The 20,525-nt window shown below is 39.7% G+C and overlaps 1 protein-coding gene across 24 annotated transcripts in view; it reads left to right on the top strand.

Moving 5' to 3' along the window:
- The window catches only part of SIPA1L1 (signal induced proliferation associated 1 like 1), a 466,784-nt gene that overhangs the window by 148,554 nt on the left and 297,705 nt on the right, over window positions 1-20,525 (top strand). For 19 of the 24 annotated variants that reach the window (XM_088024540.1, XM_028087081.2, XM_088024541.1 and 16 more), the window contains 2 exons: window positions 3,982-4,034; window positions 15,705-15,795. The exons of 2 other annotated variants lie outside the window; for them this stretch is intronic. The gene's annotated coding sequence lies outside the window, so the exon portion shown is untranslated. The remainder of the gene's footprint in view (window positions 1-3,981; window positions 4,035-15,704; window positions 15,796-20,525) is intronic. 3 more of the 24 variants (XM_088024553.1, XM_088024546.1, XM_088024544.1) reach the window with 2 other exon arrangements.

Here is a 20,525-nt window from a genome sequence, read left to right as displayed (position 1 = left end):
CTTGCTCTCTGCCTCCCCTTTTTGTCACTCTGGTCCTTAAACTTTAGCTCCTGTGAGAACCTGGGTTTGCAGGTTTCTTGTTGACATTACAAAGTGTGCAGATCTGTGTTGCCTTTGTTCCCGTCCGTGGGTCGGGTATAAAGGCAGGAAAAGTCATCAGACTGTGAAAGCAACAAAAATAAATCTCAGGTGTGCTCTGTGTGCCGTACCTCAGACTTGAAAGAGATGGCAAGCTACATACCTCATGTCATATCCAGCTTTAGGGAGTCATAAAAGCATGCAAAATAAAATTGTAAAAACAACAACAACAACAACTCATTTCATAACACTTTCATAGCCTGGTTCTAGTCCAGCATAAAGGTGGAACAGACAGCTCTGTAAATGCCCTTATTGCTAAGTGCTGTTATTTAAAAGATGCTCATGAACTTACCTCTAAATTGCTCCATGTTTGACCTGGTATTTTGGGATGCTTTCTAAAGACTCCTGTTAAGTATTGGTATTATCACTGAAGAAGTTACATGTTGAGATATCATCTGCCTCTGGCATTCCAGCTGAATATAGTTTACCTGGAGAATGGGACCATAAGAGAATAGGATGTAGGTCCACTAAGTTTTTTAGAAGGGAGGGAAGGACAAATCTAAAATCTAGAGTAATGTCAGGGACAGGTGGCCTTGATAGAGAGGCAAAGTTGTTAGCCTTGGGAAGCAAGGCAGTGATCTCAAGTAGAGTATGGATAATATGGCCGATTCACAGTGCTTTTAGATCCAGCCATGTCTGGTCTCTTAATAACCGTAATACTTTCATGGTTATGGTCATATTTGAACATAAGGTCCATGGCACCTGAAGACCAAGGATCTAACTACTAGTGGCTTTGCAGCATTTATATGCTGCTCACATAAGCCTCTTAAAACATGTTCCAGATGTGAGAAAAATGGAAGTTTTCCCACTTTTAATGGGGAGAACTGGAAAAAAAGATACTAATAACTAGCTCTTACCATAACACAGTTTATATTTGGACAAAGTGTAAAGCATTTATTTGCGTGTCACTTACTTTATGGAGTTTGGAATCCTCCCCTCCCCCTCAGCTCTCGCTGAGTATATTTAGAAGCACCTAGATTATAGAGGAAATGGTAAATTTGTAGTGATTTTGTCAATTTTGGGATAATCGTGATCAATACACTAGAAATGGTGTTTTTTAAAAATTAGAGTCATGTAGCTATGAACTTTTACATTTGTGGACAAAAGGTGTAAACAACTTAAGTGCTTGAAAAATCATGTGGTTATTGGTTTTAGAAGCTCTCCTACTGCATTGCCTTTGCTCATGATCTTTTTGGTCCTAGAAATATTTAAAATAATTTTAAGGTAGAATTATTATTGAATAGAACAATCCTACTTTGTTACTTTGTAGGGAACTGCGGTGTGATGATTTTGTAGATTTCTGATATACTTTGTGTGCTGGTCAGGTTGTACATTCTTGGTACCCTTGTCTCTGAGTGTGTTTCTGGCTTGATAACCTCACTTCTGTTTGCCTAATTCCTTCATTTTGAATCCAGTGGGATACGATGGAAAACAATTTGCATACAGGGAAGTACCACTTGAGCTATGCTTTCTTTTCTTTTTTTTTTTTTGCTTTGTTAAACCATGTTTTTTAATAAAGGCTTTTCTTTTAGAAAAGTCACCAATACAGCATAGTACATGAAGACTATCTTTGAATTGCTTGAATAATATTTTTATTGTAAGAGGAAGCCAATCCTAGTTAACTTTTTTTTCTCTGCTAATTAAAGTTTAGGATTTTAATCAAGTTGTACTTAGCAATAGCTATGTTTTGAGTTAGGTAGGCTTTGGAGAAGAGTGGTGATTCTCGTTTTCTAGTGTATTTTCACTAAGGACAGGGGCACCAAATATAAGAGTCCTGTGTACTTTGGTAATGACACTGTAATTATGTAAACCAAGTGGTCTGGGTGGTTCCAGGCTAGCCTTCCTTTACATGGGTGGTAGAAAGTGGTAAAACCAGACAGAATAGGCTTCAGAATCTAAGTAAGCAATGACAATGGCATTACTATTGAAACTTTGTCCCACCTTTTGTAAATATGGAACAGAAAAGCAATAATAGCCTAAACAAATTTACATTAGAACCTGTTCAGAGAATGGAGAAAGGAGAGAGATTGTTTTCCCCAGCAGTTTTTACTGTTTTTACTCCATTTTGTCAGTTGTCAGTCACTTGAAGAACATCGTATTATTGACTTTTCTTAGGATTCCTTTACAAAGGAGCTATGTAAAATTGAACCGAGTTTCTCTCTGGGGAAGGGTTTTTATTAGGAAGAATAGCTTGGTAGATGGTACAGCAATTTTAAAAGCTCTAGTCTGTTCTTGACTTAATTAAAGGGGAGAGTATTTTAATTTGTTCAGCAGCAAACACTGAATGCCCATAAGTGAAAAGGCCTGTCAGTTCTCTGGGGAAGCAAAGATTGGGAAGGTGTAGGCCTTGCTTTTAAAGAGCTGTAGGCCTGTAGGGAAATCAGATGTGGGCATAATGGCACTGGAGTGACGAGTGCCCCAAGAGAGACCTGCAGACTGTGCTGGGAGTTCAGAGGGAGAGAGACACTCATTTCCCTAATGCGTGAGGCGAGTAGGCTCAGTGAAGCTTCATGCAGGTGGTGGAATTTAAGCAGTGTCTTGCTGGATGGGATTTGGACGTAGGAGGAGTTCTTCATATGGAGGCATGGGCAGGTGTTGGGGACAAGAACTTCAGATTTGCTGCTATGTCTAGCATGGAAAAGTAAATAGTAATAGTCATAATGATACTAATACAAGCATTTATTGAATGCCTAATTTGTCATAATTATTGTTTGTTTCAATTCATTTTCTCATAACAATAATATAATAATCCTATGAGGTAGGCAGATTGTCATCCCCATGTTACAGATGAAAAGTTGAGGTTGGTTAAGAAACTTGTATAAGGCTACATAGTTAGTAGAATTTGACCCCAGGCTGGTTCTGGAGAGCCTACCCTTACTTGCTATGTTATACTATGGGAAATGTAGAAAAGGTGGATTGGGCTCTGTAGGTAGATCCTCAAATGCCCACGTAAATAATTTAATATATTGGAAGATTTTTTTTTTTTTTTTTGGTGATTCTGTATAGGGGTTTTAAACACATTCTCTTGTTTCTTTTAATGTGCCATGCTTTACTGCCTTTGAAAGGCCTTTCCTGTGTTGCCTTGTCAGTTTCTACTCAGTTCTCAAGTTTTGGCTTATATATCACCTTTCTGTGAGAGGCTTTCCTCAGTCACCCAGGAAGAAGGGCCCTCCTGTGGGCTCCCATGGTGCTTTGCCAGCACCTCTATCTAATACAATGTTCATCAGGTGGTAGGATCATTGTTTACTTTGTTTCTCAGCTAGACTGTGAATTATGTGAGTATTGGGATTGTGTATCCTTTTTGTATCCCTGGTGTTAGGTTCATCTTTCTTGCTGAATAAAGCTCAGATAAATCCCAACTGATTGAAAGGGAGAGTAATAAATTTTCAGACATCATACTGACTTTTTAAATTGCTTTCCTTCTGAGTTACAGGTGTTTGAATACCCAGAGAAGAGATAAATAGATGATACAATGTTTTGGTTGACTGGGTTCCTCTGAGAAAGAAGGAGAGAGACTATCAGGTTTGGGGTTGCTGGGGACAGTTTCTGGAGGGCCAGGCTCTGGGCTGGGCCCTCATCGAGGTGTAATCTTTAAGTTGGCAGAGGAAACAGGGCACGCCCTCAAAGAGAACAGCATGAACAGAGGACATAGATGGGGTCAGTTATGAAAGAACACTACCCGCCTTGACACCTGAGCCTCTCCGCTTCCTGCTACACCCACTAGGGCATTTTATAGCATAAAGAATCTCTTGAAAGCCCCAATTTTCTTTATAATCTGCCAGAAAGTTGTAGGGGCCAGCAAAACATTTGCCATGTTAAACAACAAACATTTATTTCTCACAGTTCTGGAGGCTGGGAAGTCCCAAGATCAAGGTGCCCACAGATTTGTTCCTAAGGTAAGTTCCTAACACATGGAATCTGAAATTCAAACACGATGCCTTCTTGGTAGGAAAAGTGCTATTAAAAAATAGGCCCATTTGAACTAAATTATACAGTTCACCCTCCAGAAATTCCTTAAAATCTTACAACAAGTAACCTCACATTTAGCTGGCATGTGGTCAGCCTGACTCAAGTTTTTTTTTGACTGCCTCGGACCAGTAGGGACCTTGAGATTGGGATCATGACCTGTGCTGTTGAATTCAGCCTCTTGCCCTTTATCTGGAAGCATGGTGGCTGTGATGCAAGAGCTGAAGGTGTGTAGTAGAGGCTTGGTTCATTGGGCCCACGGAGGGGAAGGTGATGAAGAACTCTCATAATGAAGGAGAGTGTTGGAATCCAGACAAAGGTGTCTTTGTTAAGAAACTCTTACTGCCTACCATCGGAAACCTTTTAAAAATGCTTTTTTTTTTTTATTTGATAGAGACAGCAAGAGAGGGAACACAAGCAGGGGGAGTGGGAGAGGGAGAAGCAGGCTTCCTGCGGAGCAGGGAGCCTGATGTGGGTGGGGCTCGATCCCAGGACCCTGGGATCATGACCCGAGCCGAAGGCAGACGCTTAACCCACTGAGCCACCCAGGCACCCCTAAAAGTGCTTTTGAGGCACGAGCCAAAGTAGCACAAACGATGCGAGAAAACTAGTGATGGCCCCACATTAAAAGCTTTGTCCCTCACTAAGTTTGGATGGATAGTGGTTCTTGGGAGTGCCGAACAGGGAAGGGACTCTCTTCTCCCAAGATGTTTGAGGTCTTAGCTCACCATTGTACTGCCTGATTATTCTGGGGACCGTGGGCCCTACCATGGGCAGAAGGAAGGGCCAGAGGGAAGGTCTGTCTCTTGTGTGTGCAACCTCCATCCCATGGTCCTCTCTACACACAGTTGCTGGTTTTAGTTTTCCTTTTCTACTGATTACTGAAGATCTTAGGGCCACAGATGTTGAAACATAAGTTTCATGGTTTTGTTCCCTGAAATATCCCCAGAGTCTAGAATAGCATTGTCAAATAGAAATATAATGTGAGCCTCTGTGTATTTAAAAATTTTTGAACTTCTAGTTGCCATGTTAAAATCAAGTACAAAGAAAGACAAGAAATTAATTTGAATAATATATATGGTTAACCTAATATCCAAAATATTATCTTCTCAACGTTTAACCTGTATAAAAAATTACTGACATATTTTACTTTCTTTTGTTCACACCAAGTCTTCAAAATCCAGTGTGTATTTTACGTTTATAGCATGTCTCAATTTGGAGTAGAGCCATTTTGAATGCCTAATAGCTACCTGTTTCTACTGCTTATGGTATTGGACATTGCAAGTCTGGAACTGTGTCTGGTGTATGGCGGAAGCCTGGCAAATATCTGTTACATGAAGGAAGAAAGAGAGGGAAGGAGGGAAGGAGGAAATGGCAAAACCTAAAAGATGACTAAACAGAGGAACACTGACTTGTCTTGGGGTGTCCTAGTGGTTTCTAACTAGAACAGCAGCTGAATGATGCTTCACATTTTTAGTTTAAGATCATTTGCAAATGTGTTATCTTACAGATATATACCTTCAACAACACTGTTTAGACAGGTCAAGTTTTACTGTCTTTAATTTATGGGTGACCTAGCTGAGGCTTAGCTAGGTTCAGTGAGTTTCTGGTTTAACCAGGATTCAAACTCAGGTCTTTTGAGTCCTAGTGCAGTACTTTATGCTCGCTACTGTGTACCTTCCCATCTGGCTTATGTTAGGTGTGCCCATGCTTCCCTGTGACACTAGTTGGCTCTTAGATATGGATAGATGCTAAAAGATAGACTGAATAACTATTTTTAATACAGAGCTACTTAAAAAATAGTAAAGGTCAGATCTTAAGGTTTGTTTTTAATTTAATAATCAAAGATAGGAGTGGGTACCATAGCCAGGAAAGTTTTGTGTATGTGGCTTCTCTAGCTGTTAGGATCTTCTGAATTATAGAAGGCGCATACAAATGTGAAGCATCTTCTGAATTATAGAAGACGCATACAAATGTGAGTGAAAAGATAGTTTATGACAAGGTATGCATACATGTGTTTGAAACTGTCCCTCTGTATAACCGTTTTCTCTCTCAGATTGTCCTCTGGTAGGCATGTGTCATGATTTTCTGTTCTAGCACATGGAAAAATGTCTTGTCTCTTTCACATAGTGAAAGTGACTTCACCAGCATAATAACCCTCCAGTGGCATAAGTTATTGGATTTTGTGACTTTCTTGTTTCTTGAGCCATTAAGATGGTTGGTTTTATTGTGCTTAATGTTTTTTTTTTAAAGATATTTATTTATTTAAGAGAGTAAGAGAAAGCGCGCTCGCGCGCGCATGAGCCAGGAACAGGAGGAGGGTCAGAGGGAAAGGGAGAAGCAGGCTCCCCGCTAAGCAGGGAGCCCTATGCGATGTGGGACTCCATCCCAGGACTCTGGGGTCATGACCTGAGCCAAAGGCAGATACTTAACCAACTGAGCCACCCAGGCGCCCTGTGCTTAATGTTTAAATAAAACCCTAAAGCAGATACTTTTGATATGATTCAGTTTGTTGTGGCTAAAAGGCTAAAAGAGAAGTGGAGGTTAATTTCTAGAGCATCAGTATGATGTTATGGAAACCTCTTTTTGGTTAGAAGCCAACGTTGATCACCTTTGTATCTAAATCCTACTCTGCAGAGCATAGTGTGTAGTGAGATACCAGGGCACAGTAAGTACTTTATACAAGGTATTCAAATATTTGAGTTTGTGAGAAACAACTCTAGCTTACAGAAAACGTCAGTGTATTGAATGGAGCACTGGGTGTTATACGCAAGCAATGAGTCATGGATTGCTACATCAAAAACTAATGATGTAATGTATGGTGATTAACATAACATAATAAAATTAAAAAAAACGGCAGTGTGATTTTAAGGTTTTCCCACAGTCAGAAGATACTGCAAAATATTTTGTTCACTGTTTCTCAATTTAAGATAATGTACCATGAATTTGAAAATGGTAATGCAAAATTATTCAGCAAAATATGTATATGCAGGTCTTTGTCATAGCAAAAGCCACCACTTAGATTTTAATTGATCCAAGCTGTAAATAAGGAAGTTAATTCTAATTTATCTTGCATATTTGAGAGATCATTCATAAGGAATTTTCTACAAAACCACAGGACTATCATTATCTACCAGGTTCGCTAAGGATTTCAGTGTAGATAGCTTCTGCACATACTTTAGCTTCTCTTTTCATAGCCTGGGGAATGCTATGAATTCATATTTTAACATAATTGAAGCTGACCCTTTCTGTGCTAGGTTGTGGACTCCAGGGGCTGGCAAAGTCACATCTGCTCTTCTTTCCTAACCAGATAGCCTAGAATCTGAATGGCTGGGGAACAGAGGTCCTCCCTGGAGAAGGTGGTGGAATCTTGAATACACTTAGTGTATAAAGGACAGAAAACTGAGGGTCTGGGACAGCAGTTTCCAGCATTGGCTCAGCATCAGAATCAGCTGAGTAGCTTTAGGACCCTAAAGATGCCCAGACCCATCTGTTTCACACCTAAGAGTCCCAGTACTACCTATGTTTCAGCTAGGATCTTAATTTCCCATTGAAGAGCTTTCTTAAATCTCTAATCGTGGTGTGCCATGGTTTTTTACCACCATACCTATTTATCAGTAGTGATTTCTGATGAATCTCCAAAGTATTCAGGAAGGTTTATTTGTTTCAGAGACAGGGAAGCTTGGGTAAAGGGTGAAATAGGGCAGGCTCCTCTGCAAGAAGTCCTGAGGGGAGCAGAACCCTAGAATTGGGTAAGTGATGGCACCTGGAAAGAAGGGGGCAAGCAGGCCAAAGCTGAGAGCCTGTAAGGGGAGAGAAAGAGGTGAGTCATGCAGGGAGTCTCTCTGAGATGGCTCAGGGGGCTGTGGGTTTAACTATCTGCAAACTGCATTTCTTCATAATTTGTACGTTTCCCTTTTGCCATTCTTTGTCAGAGTAAGGAAGAGACATGATTGATGACCATTGCTCAGAGAACCTTTCACTTCCATTTAGATTGTTTTTAGGATAGTACTGTTTGTAGGAAGTCTGACATCTTTTGAAAGTGGTAGTTTTTCCACCACTGTTTCTATATTTTATGTTGTCTTAGATACAGAAGGGTACTTTAGACCCTCAGATTTCCAGGAGTTTGCTGGGCACAAGCTAGATGCTCATGTTTTGGAAGACTTGGTATAGTTTCCTTCTTTTATTTGGCAATGACATTATTTTGTGGCAGACTTCTTAACTTGTTAACTGTAGACTAAGGTATCTATTAATTCAAAGAGTGGACCTTTATTTAAAGATTTTATTTATTTGAGAGAGAAAAAGAGAGAGCACGCGAGCGCGTGTGAGCAGGGGGAGAGGCAGAAGGAGAGAGAATCTCAAGCAGACTCCCTGCTGAGCGGGGAACCTGCTGTGGGGCTCGATCTCACGACCCTGAGATCATGACCTGAGCCGAAACCAAGAGTTGGGTGCTCATCCAGCTGCGCCACCCAGGCGCCCCGAGTGGACCTTTGTTTATAACACTGTTTAGCTGTTCTCGGAGCTCCAGCGTTCCTCCGTTTGATATGCTGACTGCAGTGTGGTGATATTGGTGTGTATTTCATTGTTCGAAGGGCCCAGCTGAGAGCGTGAAAGGGAATCGATGTTCTGTGGAGCAGTGCTGGCTTCTGATTTCCTGTATTAACCTGTAAATACAAGTCTCTTCATACCCATTATCAAGATGCAAAAAAGCAGATCAGAGAATAAATGTAATTTTTTGGGTGGGTGGGAGCATTATAATATTTCTTTAGGACTGAAATCTGTTCTCCAGCATTCCTTCTACTTACAACATTCATGTAAATATGGCCATGAAAAAGAAAAAGCAAACAGTCCAGAAACCTTTTCGGATAAAGCCTAAAGACTTAAAATGTTATTGCAGTTTCATCCTAAATGAGTTTAAAAATCCAAATATTTCCCCTACTGATTATGAAGATCTTTATTATAGAAAATTTTGGAAACTACAATAGAGTATAAAGAAGAAAATAAAGATGACCAGTAATCCCACAACTCAGCAATAACTCTTGTTAATATTTAAACTATTTCCTTTCAGGTTTTTTTTTTTTGTGTGTGTGTGTGTGTATGTGTGTGTGGGAGGGAGGTGCATACTGTTTTATATCCTTTTTATTAACTTAATATTAGGAATAATTTCCCACATAAATAACCGTTCTTCAAGAATACAGTTTTCATTGGTTGTTTTGTTGTCCAGATATTTGCTTTGATTTTTTGGTTGAAACACCACTCAGGAATTGGCTTAGATGCTTTTATTCCTACATGATGCCTTTCCTTCACAGAGGAAGTCAAAGAAACTCCACTGAGTTTCCAGAAGGTTGATTTCAATGCTCCTATCACACTTACCATATCTTGCTCATGTAATTTTTTTGTATATACATCTAATTCTTCTGACATCTCTTGAACCCTTCCTTTGGAACAGGTACTGTGCCAGGACCTCACAGTACAGTGGTAATGGAAAGGAAATAAAAGGCAAAATACTGTAAGATAGTTTTGTGCCTGCATTCAGGTTATTGGTGCCTGGGCTGGGGATACAAAGACTTTATTTAGGTAATCACACAAATAAATGTTAACTCACAATGATCATCAGGGATTTAAAGGAGAGGTAAACAGTGCTTATGAGAACAGTTCAAATGAACAAGGACAAGCAAGGTGTTTTATTTGACCACAGATTTAATATGATCCAGGCCTTGCACTTTTATAAAGGTCTGTGCAACTGAGAGATACTTTGTCCGCACAAAGAACCTGACATGGTTCAGTGCTCTGCTGTGCTTGGAGGGCACTGGGGTTCTTTGTGTTCAGCTCTGACCAACAAGAGTACGTTATAAGGAGGGGCCCGCGTTGGAGAAGATTTTAGAAAGGATTTCAAATGAGGCCTGGTTAGAAAAGTGTAGTAAGTACTTCTGAGGAAGAGAGGATACTGGGAGGACATTTTACTTGTCCAATATGGAGCCATTTATCAAGGTGTAGAGAAGAAATTCTGGTAGTTGATGGGAAGTGAGACTGTTCTGCTGGTTCCCTTTGCATTCTAAGATTCCACACTTTTAAGATTATCTGAAGCCATTCAAGATCTGGTGGGTACCAAGAGGACCCTGAGGGTTGTTGTCAGCCTGTGCAGATTTAGATGGAGAGGAAGAGTGTCCACCCATCTCCTTGCGCAGCAGCCCCTCCCATCTCCACTTTTCAGAAGCTTGAGGACCTGAGGGAAAGCTGTGACTCCCAATGACTGGTATCTCCTGAGGACAAGCTCCTGCAGGCAAACACTATAGGAATTCTCATAACGCATCGGAGGAAGTCTGAAGGCGTTAACATGGCAGAAGGCCATCTTGCTTCCTCTGACTCCTCTCCCCATACTGTCACACAGCCTTGTTTGTTCCAGTGATGGGGAAATTTCTTGCGTGAGGTGACTTCTTATCCTTTGGTGCCCTTACTGTTTCTTTTTCTTAAACACTCCTTTCTCTTGCTAAATAAAAATTTTTAAATTCCTTTTTTGGGACTAGCTTGAAAGTTACCATCTGTAGAGTTTTTCTGGTTTCCTAGAGTTAGTTACTTTATAACACATACCACCTATTATAGTGTTAAAGAAATTTTTTATTTAGTTGCTTAGCTTGCTCCTTTCGGTTGTAAAGTATTTGGGATTATGTAGTCTATTTGACTTTTCAGTGCCTGAACGGCACTCCATAAATGGCACATCCAGGGTATTCAATAACTTGTGAGTGAATGAATATATATATATATTTATTATTTAAGAGCGAGCATGTGTGCATGGTGGGCAGGGGCTGAGGGAGAGGGAGAGAGAATCACAGGCAGACAGCTCGCTGAGCACAGAGCCCGACGCAGGGCTCAATCTCACAACCCTGAGATCAACCGGAGTTGAAACTAAGAGTCGAACCCTTAAATGACTGTGCCACCCAGGTGCCCCCTGAGTGAATGAATTTAATTCACATTTGTTTTACCATATTGACGTCTTACTGTGGCATTGGCACTTAACATTTGTGAGATTAATAGCTGAGCTTTTTGATTGGCCAGTTAATACCTTAGAAGATCACGAGTACAATTTTCCTGAATCCTTTATTAAAGATGCCAGCAGAGAGGGTGTCATTATATGGTGAGGCATTCCTAGTTTCCACAAGACCACTTTGTATTTTGGGTGACCTTTTAAAACTTCTTCAGAGTAATCAAATTGACCTGAAACTAATGTAGCATTATGTGTCAGCTATACTCAAATAAAAAAAAATTTAAATTAAAAAATGGTTAAAAAAAGGTTGTCAAATTGTTGTAATCATAATCATATTTTCAAGAAGAATCACTTTTTTTTTTTGAAGAAGAACCACATCTTAATCAGGGTTCTAGGTAGTTTTGCCACAAACATTTTTGCTGTGTCACTCATTGGTTATAAGGTAGTTTTGTCATAAGAGATAAAATAATGTTAAAAAGGTCATAATGAAACATGAAAAAATTGATAAAATTCATTATTTCTTCCCCATTAAGAGGTATCAGTTTCCCAAATATTAGGATATGTATTTGTACCTGGGTTTTGTATTGCACCGTGAGAATCTTCTACACTGTTGTTCATTCTTGGCATATTGTCATATGTCCCTTAATACACGGTCCAGAGTTGTGCGGGAAGTGGGGAAGAAATGCTGATGTAATATTGTAACCAACGGGACTTTGTTGTAATTGATGTGTTGTCATTTTGTAGTATAGTACAGTATGCAGTCTGGCATTACGCTTTTATTTCACCCCTCCTGTAAGCTCTGTCACAGTATTTTCTGTCAAGTCGGTATATGTGGTCATCATCCACTATTTTAAGACCACCATGGCTACTGGTGTATAGACCATTAGGAAGGCTAGGTAACATTTATATAATAAAAAATGGGAACTTTGTCCGTGGAGAAATGAAACCAAACTGACAACTAGCTTTCAATACATTAACTGTGCCGGAGGTGATTGATTCTTCAATGGAGAAATGAAACCAGACTGTCAACAAGTTGTTTTATCTTATTTATTTATATTTTTTTGTTTAAAGATTTTATTTATTTATTTGACAGAGAGAGACTGAGCACAAGCAGGGGGAGCAACAGGGAAAGGGAGAGGCAGTCTCCCACTGAGCAGAGAGCCCGACGTGGGGCTTGATTCTAGGACCCTGGGATCGTGACCCGAGCTGAAGGCAGACGCTTAACTGACTGAGCCACCCAGGCGCCCCAAGTTGTTTTATCTTAAATGAAACCAAACTGTCAACCAGTTATTTCATATTTTATAGAAATTGTCTTATGGCCAATTAGTTACGAGGTGAAGATGTAGTGCAAATGCTTGCAGCAGCAAAGATGTCTATGGCAAAGACACCTATAGTGAACGTACCAGACATGCTTTATTAGGACTAAAAAATGAGACTAAGAGAAAATTGAAAATGATCATCTTTTTGGTAATTGTGGTGAAGAAGTGATAGGCATTTATAGAAAGAGGACATTAGCATTTGGAAGTGACGGAAATCTGTACTAAGATATGTTCCAAATAAAATTGAATGTACACTGTGGGCAACTCAGGAACATACTGTTTTCTAATATGATGTAGAGCACATAGTTTGCAAAAGCTGATTTATAACTGACCGTGCTTATGTGCGCAGGAATTGCTTTAGAAGGAGCTTGGTAGTTATCAGCGTCAGTAGTCTGGTTACCAGGGCTGATCAGACTGGGAAATCTGATACGCTTAAACAGAAATTTCTGAACATTGATGTCTACTGGAAAATCAGTTGTTAACAATGAGAATTGTATTTCCAAGGAGACAAAGTATAAAATACTTAGAATATCAGGAATACAATTTTCCTGAATCCTTTGTTAAAGCTGCCAGCGGAGAGGGTGTCATCCTCTCATGACAGAATCCTGTTCCCAGGTGATAGGTCACTGGGGCAGGATCAGCTTCTTCCACTGTGGCAAGCTTTGCCTCACACCACTTCCCTTTTACAAAACACCTGTGTTAGCACCTGTTTTCGCTAACTGAAGAAATCCAAAGAGGACTTTCGCTTTTATGAAATGGCAACTGCTTCTTTGCTTTACACTGTTTCGGCTTACGAAAGGTTTCGTAGGAGTACTCTTGTATTAAGTAGCAAGGGCAGCCTGCACTATAATGTTCAGAAAGCTCCCTGATCCGTATGTGACATAAGGCTGGCAGGGTGGATAGAGTTGCTGATACTCCTGTGGGTGAAGCGTAGTACTTGCCCAAGTTTTCTCTTTGTTCCTGCCAACATACCGTCCTAGATTTCTTCAGGGAGTTGTTCTACTGGGCACAAATCCTTTTTTTCATAGCTTCTGGCTGATTCCAGTCAAAACAGGGTGTGCCTTCCCCTGCTATTCTAAATAGCTTCAGTTCCTCTTCACAAAATTATATTGTATTCCTTTCCAAATATTGATTCATTAACTGGAACCGTCTGCAAGGGACTATTACTTTGTAGATAGAGCTTTCGTAAATTGGTTTAAGTTCTTAGAATTTTGTGCTATCAGTCTCTTGTTCCATTGCTATACTCTCTGGACTTGATGATTGATACCTAGATTTTTGTTTATAAGAAAGAACTTTCTTACTTGAGAGGCTTTCTCTGGTGTGACCGTCTCCCTCTACCCTAATTTGTTCTCTTATTTTCCACCTCCCCAGCTATATACATCCTTTGTAAAACGTTCATTTAAAATCAGCAGTGATTAAGATGACCTTTGTCCAAAAGCAAACTATTCAACTGCATATTTGAATTTAATGATTTTGGATTCAGGTTTGATTTAAATGATGCGGATTCATGTTGCAAAAAAACAGACATTTTAGGTATTCCTGACACTGTAGTTGAATAATATACTCAAAGCACCTTCTAAAGTTAAGATAATTTTCTCATTGACTCATTAAGAGGACTTCACCTGATGGATAAGCAATAATTAGAAAGATAATATACAAATTTTATAATTTACTTTGCTACTAATTCAAGAGGAAACTATTAGAACTTCTTTAAAATTTTTTTTACATTTTCAATTATGGATACAAAGTTTGGGGATATTAATCATGTTTTATAACTGGGCTGCACTGTATGATACGATGTTGGAAGTGTGAAAGAGAGAATACACAAGGGCATAATTATAGCCAAATGCGCACTTATATTGGTCTCTTAGAGATGGAGCTGGATAGGGCCCTTGGGAAATCTTTCTTGAAGAGAATCCTTGATGATCCATAATTTCATCAAATCAAAAAAATACAGTTGACTCTTGAACAACGTCAGGGTTGGGGTGCAGATCCCTCACACAGTTGAAAATCTGAGGATGAGTTTTTGCTTTTTTTTTTTCAAGATTTTTATTTATTTATTTGACAGAGAGAGACACAGCGAGAGAGGGAACACAAGCAGGGGGAGTGGGAGAGGGAGAGGCAGGCTTCCCGCTGAGCAGGGAGCCAGATGCTGGCCTCGATCCTAGGACCCTGGGATCATGACCTGAGCTGAAGGCAGACGCTTAACGACTGAGCTGCCTGGGCGCCCCTGAGTATGAGTTTTGACTTCTCAAAAACTTAACTACTAATAGCCTACTGTTGACCGGAAGCCTTGCCGTTAACATAAATAGTCAATTAACACATGTTGTATGTTATGTGTATCACATACTGTATTCTTACAATAAAGTAAGCTAGAGAATAAGAAAATACATAAGAGAAAATACATTTACAGTTCTGTATTGTATTTATCGAACAAAATCTGTGTATAAGTGGACCTGCGTAGTTCAAACCCATGTTATTCAAGGATCAACTGTATACTTCAGGTATTGTCAAAAAAGTGGATTTGACATAATAGTAAAGAAAAGTATACTAATTTTGGCAAGTGTGAAATTGTCAGGCACAGAACATATGGTAGTTGTTTTGTTTTGTATTTCCTGGCATTGGCAGAGGCCCGTATCCTCTTTGAATTTTACGTAGGCCCCTGCTATGATTGTTCATTCCCTCCAACATGATATAATGAGCCAGGCCCTTGGATTGACATTTTAAAATGACTCCAGAGCTGTCCTGCTGTGGACTGCACTAGGATTCCTTTCACTGACACCCCTCCCTTGGACTTTACCCCTAAGACCCAGACTGTATGAGCACCAGGGTCATTTCCCTGGGTCCAATGTCTTGAGAGATTTATATTAAGTACTGATTATGTGCTAGGCATTTGCTATGTACTCCACTTATGTTATTTCAGTTAAGCCTTTTTAGAACTTCAAGATTAAAAAATTAGTCTATGCATTTCAATCATAGAGTAGTAACTTGTCCAGGGACCCACTAAAGGTAAGTCTGAAGCCTGGCTTCCCATCCAGGTCTGATGGTGGAGCCCATGCTTTGTCCGCTCTACTGTGATAACCTATGATAACCTGTATTTGGGCAAAAGAACACAGTGGCTTGGAGCACATTTCTTGCTCCCTTTCTCCTAAGCTTCCAGGATGTCTTTTGGTGTACATGAGCTAGACCACCATTATTACTGAAAATAGCTATTCATTCATCCACCAGCCATCTAGCGATTCATCCATTCATCCATGCAGCTAACAGATATTTATTGAGTACTTATTGTGTGCCAGGTGCTGTTTGAGAACCTGCAGATATGCTGGTTACCAAGCCCTCTCTGCCTTCATGAAGCTTATACCCGATTATCCAAAGACTCATTATACAGTGAGTATGGGGTGGGAGAGAGTGTCTGCTTAGACCAATGTCAGACTTCTAGGAGGCTCTCAACAAATGTGTTTCTTTTGCCCCACTTCTTTTTACCTAATTTTTATGTGCCTGGTCAAATATTGTCTCTTGTTTGTTCATTTATGGTTATACTTTGAATTGTTGACTTGGTTTTGTATGTTTTTCTCAGTTCAAGATCAGCCTGTTAATCTCTAGAAACCAACATGTTCCACAAAGAGATTGCATCTAAGTGGTCAAGTACTCTGATTTTGAATATTAAGAAGGCGGTATGGGATACAAACTTTCAGTTATGAGACGAATAGTTCTGAGGGTCTAATGTATAACACGGTGACTGTAGCTGATTAACACTGTATTGTTCAATTGAAAAGTTTTTTTAAAAAAAAGTGAATATGGGAAGTGATGTTTGTGTTAATTAATTCGATGGAGTGGACCATTTCACAGTGTATACGTATATCAAAACATCTGTTATACACTGTAAATAGCTTACAGTTTTTGAGATTTATGTATTTATTTGAGAGCAATAATGAGCGTGAGTGGGGAAAGGGGCAGAAGGAGAGGGAGAGAGAGAATCTTGAGCAAACCCCCTGCCGAGTGTGGAGTCTGACACGGGGCTCCATCCCATGACCCATGAGATCTTGACTGGAGCGGAAACCAAGGGTTAGGCATTTAACCGACTGAGCCACCCAGGCGCCCCAGTTTTATTTGTTGATTATACCTCAAAGCTGGAAAAAGAAGGTGGTACGATAAAAATGGCGTAATTTTTTTCTAAAATGTTATCTTTTTAGTTCTTGTATAGGCATTAATCCTAACTGCATTGTATATACATTTTCTTTTAAAGGTTTTATTTATTTATTTGATAGAGCGAGCGAGTGCAGGTGCACAAGTTGGGGGAGGGGCAGAGGCAGAGGGAGAAGCAGGCTCCCCGCTGAGCAAGGAGCCTGACCTGGGACTCGATCCCAGGACCCTGGGATCATGACCTGAGCCGAAGGCGGACGCCTAACCGACTGAGCCACCCAGGTGCCCCTGTATATGCTGTATAGGTATACTTTTATATTGTTTTCAATGTCATTGTTAATAATTTACCATATATTGCATGTCATTTTAAAAGGTTTATTATGTTTTATAGTGTGAGGTAATGAGTTAATGCCAAAACTCATTAACTGGAGCACGAAACTTAGATCCTATTTTGAAATTCATTGAGCAAGTGTAATTCATTGTGGAGAGTCTTGAATTAGTTCTATTTTGGGGATGTTTCTTTTGTGGATTATCTTCGATCTTTTGATAAATTTAAACTACTTACAGATTTTCAAGTGGAACTAGACTGACACATCTCAAAATGTCCGTCTAGAGCTGAGTGTTTCTTGAACTGGTCTCTGTGTGGCTAATGGATGGTTTCAGACTGTGTTGAAGATAAATATTAATAACCTCAAAGATGACTTAACGGAACTGATAAAAATGCTGTTTTTGAGAATAGCATAGTTGTTCATTTTATGGTGGTACACTTTCTTATTTTGACTTCGGTTCCATTTTTCCCAGGCATCACACCTAATTGTTTTACAGGCGCTGTCAGTTTTATGTCCCTGTCTCTCTCAGATTCCTTCGTTTCTCTAATCCCACTCTCCGGGTTCAGGCCCCAGTTATCTCTCACCTGGGAAGCTGCAACAGCCTTGTTACTAGTCTTTCCTCATTCCGTGCCCTTCCTCTCTCAGGCTCTCTTCCACATTACTGTTGAAGATTCTGGGAGGGAAAAGAGAAAAACATGCATATGGGTATGTGTGGGCACATGTACATAAAGGCACGTTTGTTTCTGATTATGAATGATCCCTCGAGAACCTTCCCTAGTTCCTCATTGCTTGCAGGTTGTTTGGAAACTTTGTGGGGTGGATCCAGCTTTCCACCACCAACCCCTCAGTGCTTCTCCTTGCCCTTCCTCTTGGTTCCAGCCAATGAACTACTTTCTTTGCAATTCGGTTGTTAGTGGTGCTTGGTTGACATTATTTGCCATGTATGGTATTCAGCCTTTCTTTTGTCCAGGTAGCCTTTTCAACGTAGAAGCTACAATTTCATCTTGTTTGAACACCTCACCTAGGGGCACCGTGAGGCAGTTCTACCATCGAAGCTAGCAGAGTCTGCTTTCTGTGCTTTAGAAGATGTGACCATTTCCCACATAGATTAACTTTTTTTTTCTTGAAAAGCTTCTGGTTTAAATAGAATTAAAGAACTGAAATTTAATTTTTGTTCTTTAGACTAATTTGTTGAAGATTATTATTTTCCATTGTAGGCACTATTTGAAAGTTCTGATCTAATTTTGTACTACTACGTTTTCAGGTTCATCATTAGGCTTGTAGCATTTTCTTTTGCAATAATATTTATTTGTAGCTGCATGAGGTGATGGGTGCTAACTAAAATTATTGTGCTGATCGTTTTGTAACAAAAACCTATCAAATGGTTACATTGCACACCTTAAGCTAATATAATTTTGTATGTCAATTAGATTTCAGTAAAGCTGGGAGGGGAAAACCAGACACACTCGCTCACTCTGCTAGCATACCTCTCCTTGTACAGTGAACATAACAAAAACTTCATAAGCCATTAGCAGCAACATAGATTTAAAAAAAAAAATACTCCTACTTCAGCGGCCTGATAGAATTACAAGTCATTCCAAGTTCATCTGAATGCTTCTCTGTATTTGAAGGTGAGCATTCGCACTACAAAACTCTGCATGACATTCCCTGGCCCCTAACTGATGCTGTTAGGATGACGGGATTCGCTAGTCATCTTTGTAATCGCGTGGTAATCGATCCCACACAAGTTCGTGGATGCCAGAAATGGTGTTGAGGGAGGCATCTGGTTCCCTGGCTCTGAGGCCAAAGCTAGATGAGACACTGAATTGATAGGAAAGCCAGTCTGTCTCTGGTGGCTCTCAGGGAAAATTTCCACGCAGTCTTTAGAGTTTAAATGTTTCTTTGTATGTTTAATATTTAAAGTGTATCTCCATGGTTTATACTCTTTGTTTACTCACACACCATGTGCATCGCAGCCTTTTCTGTCTTTATTCTCTGTTTCTTCCCCCAGTTGCTTTTCCTCTTCTTTTTTGCCGTTGGAAACTTTCCTTGATCCCATTGAGTTGATCTTTGAAGCTTTATGTTCTTTTGCCATTTCTTGAGGTTGGACTGGCTAACACTTTGGCTTTTATTATTGCTGTTTTTACATGTCCTTCACCATGAATTGGGCTGTAAACTTCTTGAGAGGAAAGTCTGCCATTGGGATCTTTGGAACTCTGCAGCTTTTTGAAACTCAGAGCCTTATACCCAGTTGATGTTTAAGAAGTGTTTGAATTATACAGCAGAGGAAACAGTCAATAAAACTAAAAGACACCTACTGAATGGGAGAAGATATTTGTAAATGACATACCTGATAAAAGGTTAGTATCCAAAATATATGAAGAATTTACACAACTCAGCACCAAGAAAACCCCCAAATAATCCAATTAAAAAATGAGAAGACATAAGTAGACATTTCTCCAAAGAAGACATACAGATGGCCAGCAGGCACATGAAAAGATATTCAGCATCACTTATCATCAGGGAAATGCTCATCAAAACCACAATGAGATCTCAACTCACACTTGTCAGAATGACTAAAATCAAAATCACAAACAAGTGTTGGCGAGGTTGTGGAGAAAAAGGAACCCTCGTGTACTGTTGGTGGGAATGCAAACTGATACAACCACTCTGGAAAAGAGTATGGAGCTTCCTCATAAATTAAAAATAGAATTAGCGTATGATCCAATAATTCTACTGCTGGGTATTTACCTAAAGAATATGAAAACACAAATTTGAAAAGATACATGCACCTATGTTTATTGCAGCATTATTTACAATAGCCAAGATATGAAGCAGCCCAAATGTCCATCGACTGATGAATGGATAAAGAAGTATATACATACAGATTGAAAGTGAGGGAGTGGAAAACCATTTACCATGCTAATGGACACCAAAAGAAAGCTGGGGTGGCAATCCTTATATCAGACAAACTAGATTTTAAAACAAAGACTGTAATAAGAGATGAGGAAGGACACTATATCCTACTTAAAGGGTCTATCCAACAAGAAGATCTAACAATTGTAATATCTATGCCCCGAACATGGGAGCAGCCAATTATATAAGGCAATTAATAACAAAAGCAAAGAAACACATTGAAAACAATACAATAATAGTGGGGGACTTTAACACCGCCCTGACTGAAATGGACAGATCATCTAAGCAAAAGATCAACAAGGAAATAAAGGCTTTCAATGACACACTGGACCAAATGGACTTCACAGACATATTCAGAACATTCCATCCCAAAGCAACGGAATACACATTCTTCTCTAGTGCCCATGGAACATTCTCCAGAATTGATCACATCCTAGGTCACAAATCAGGTCTCAACCGGTACCAAAAGATTGGGATCATTCCCTGCATATTTTCGGACCACAATGCTTTGAAACTAGAACTCAATCACAAGAGGAAAGTCGGAAAGAACTCAAATACATGGAGGCTAAAGAGCATCCTACTAAAGAATGAATGGGTCAACCAGGAAATTAAAGAAGAATTAAAAAAATTCATGGAAACCAATGAAAATGAAAACACAACTGTCCAAAATCTTTGGGATACAGCAAAGGCAGTCCTGAGAGGAAAGTATATAGCAATACAAGCCTTTCT

The sequence above is a fragment of the Eumetopias jubatus genome, unplaced genomic scaffold (genome assembly GCF_037043125.1).
Source record: "Eumetopias jubatus isolate StellerSeaLion01/CBP00866 unplaced genomic scaffold, mEumJub1_p1.0 scaffold_7, whole genome shotgun sequence".
Lineage (NCBI taxonomy): Eukaryota > Metazoa > Chordata > Mammalia > Carnivora > Otariidae > Eumetopias > Eumetopias jubatus.
The sequence above is the reverse complement of the archived record's forward strand: the minus strand, read 5'-3'. Positions and strand labels throughout refer to the sequence as shown.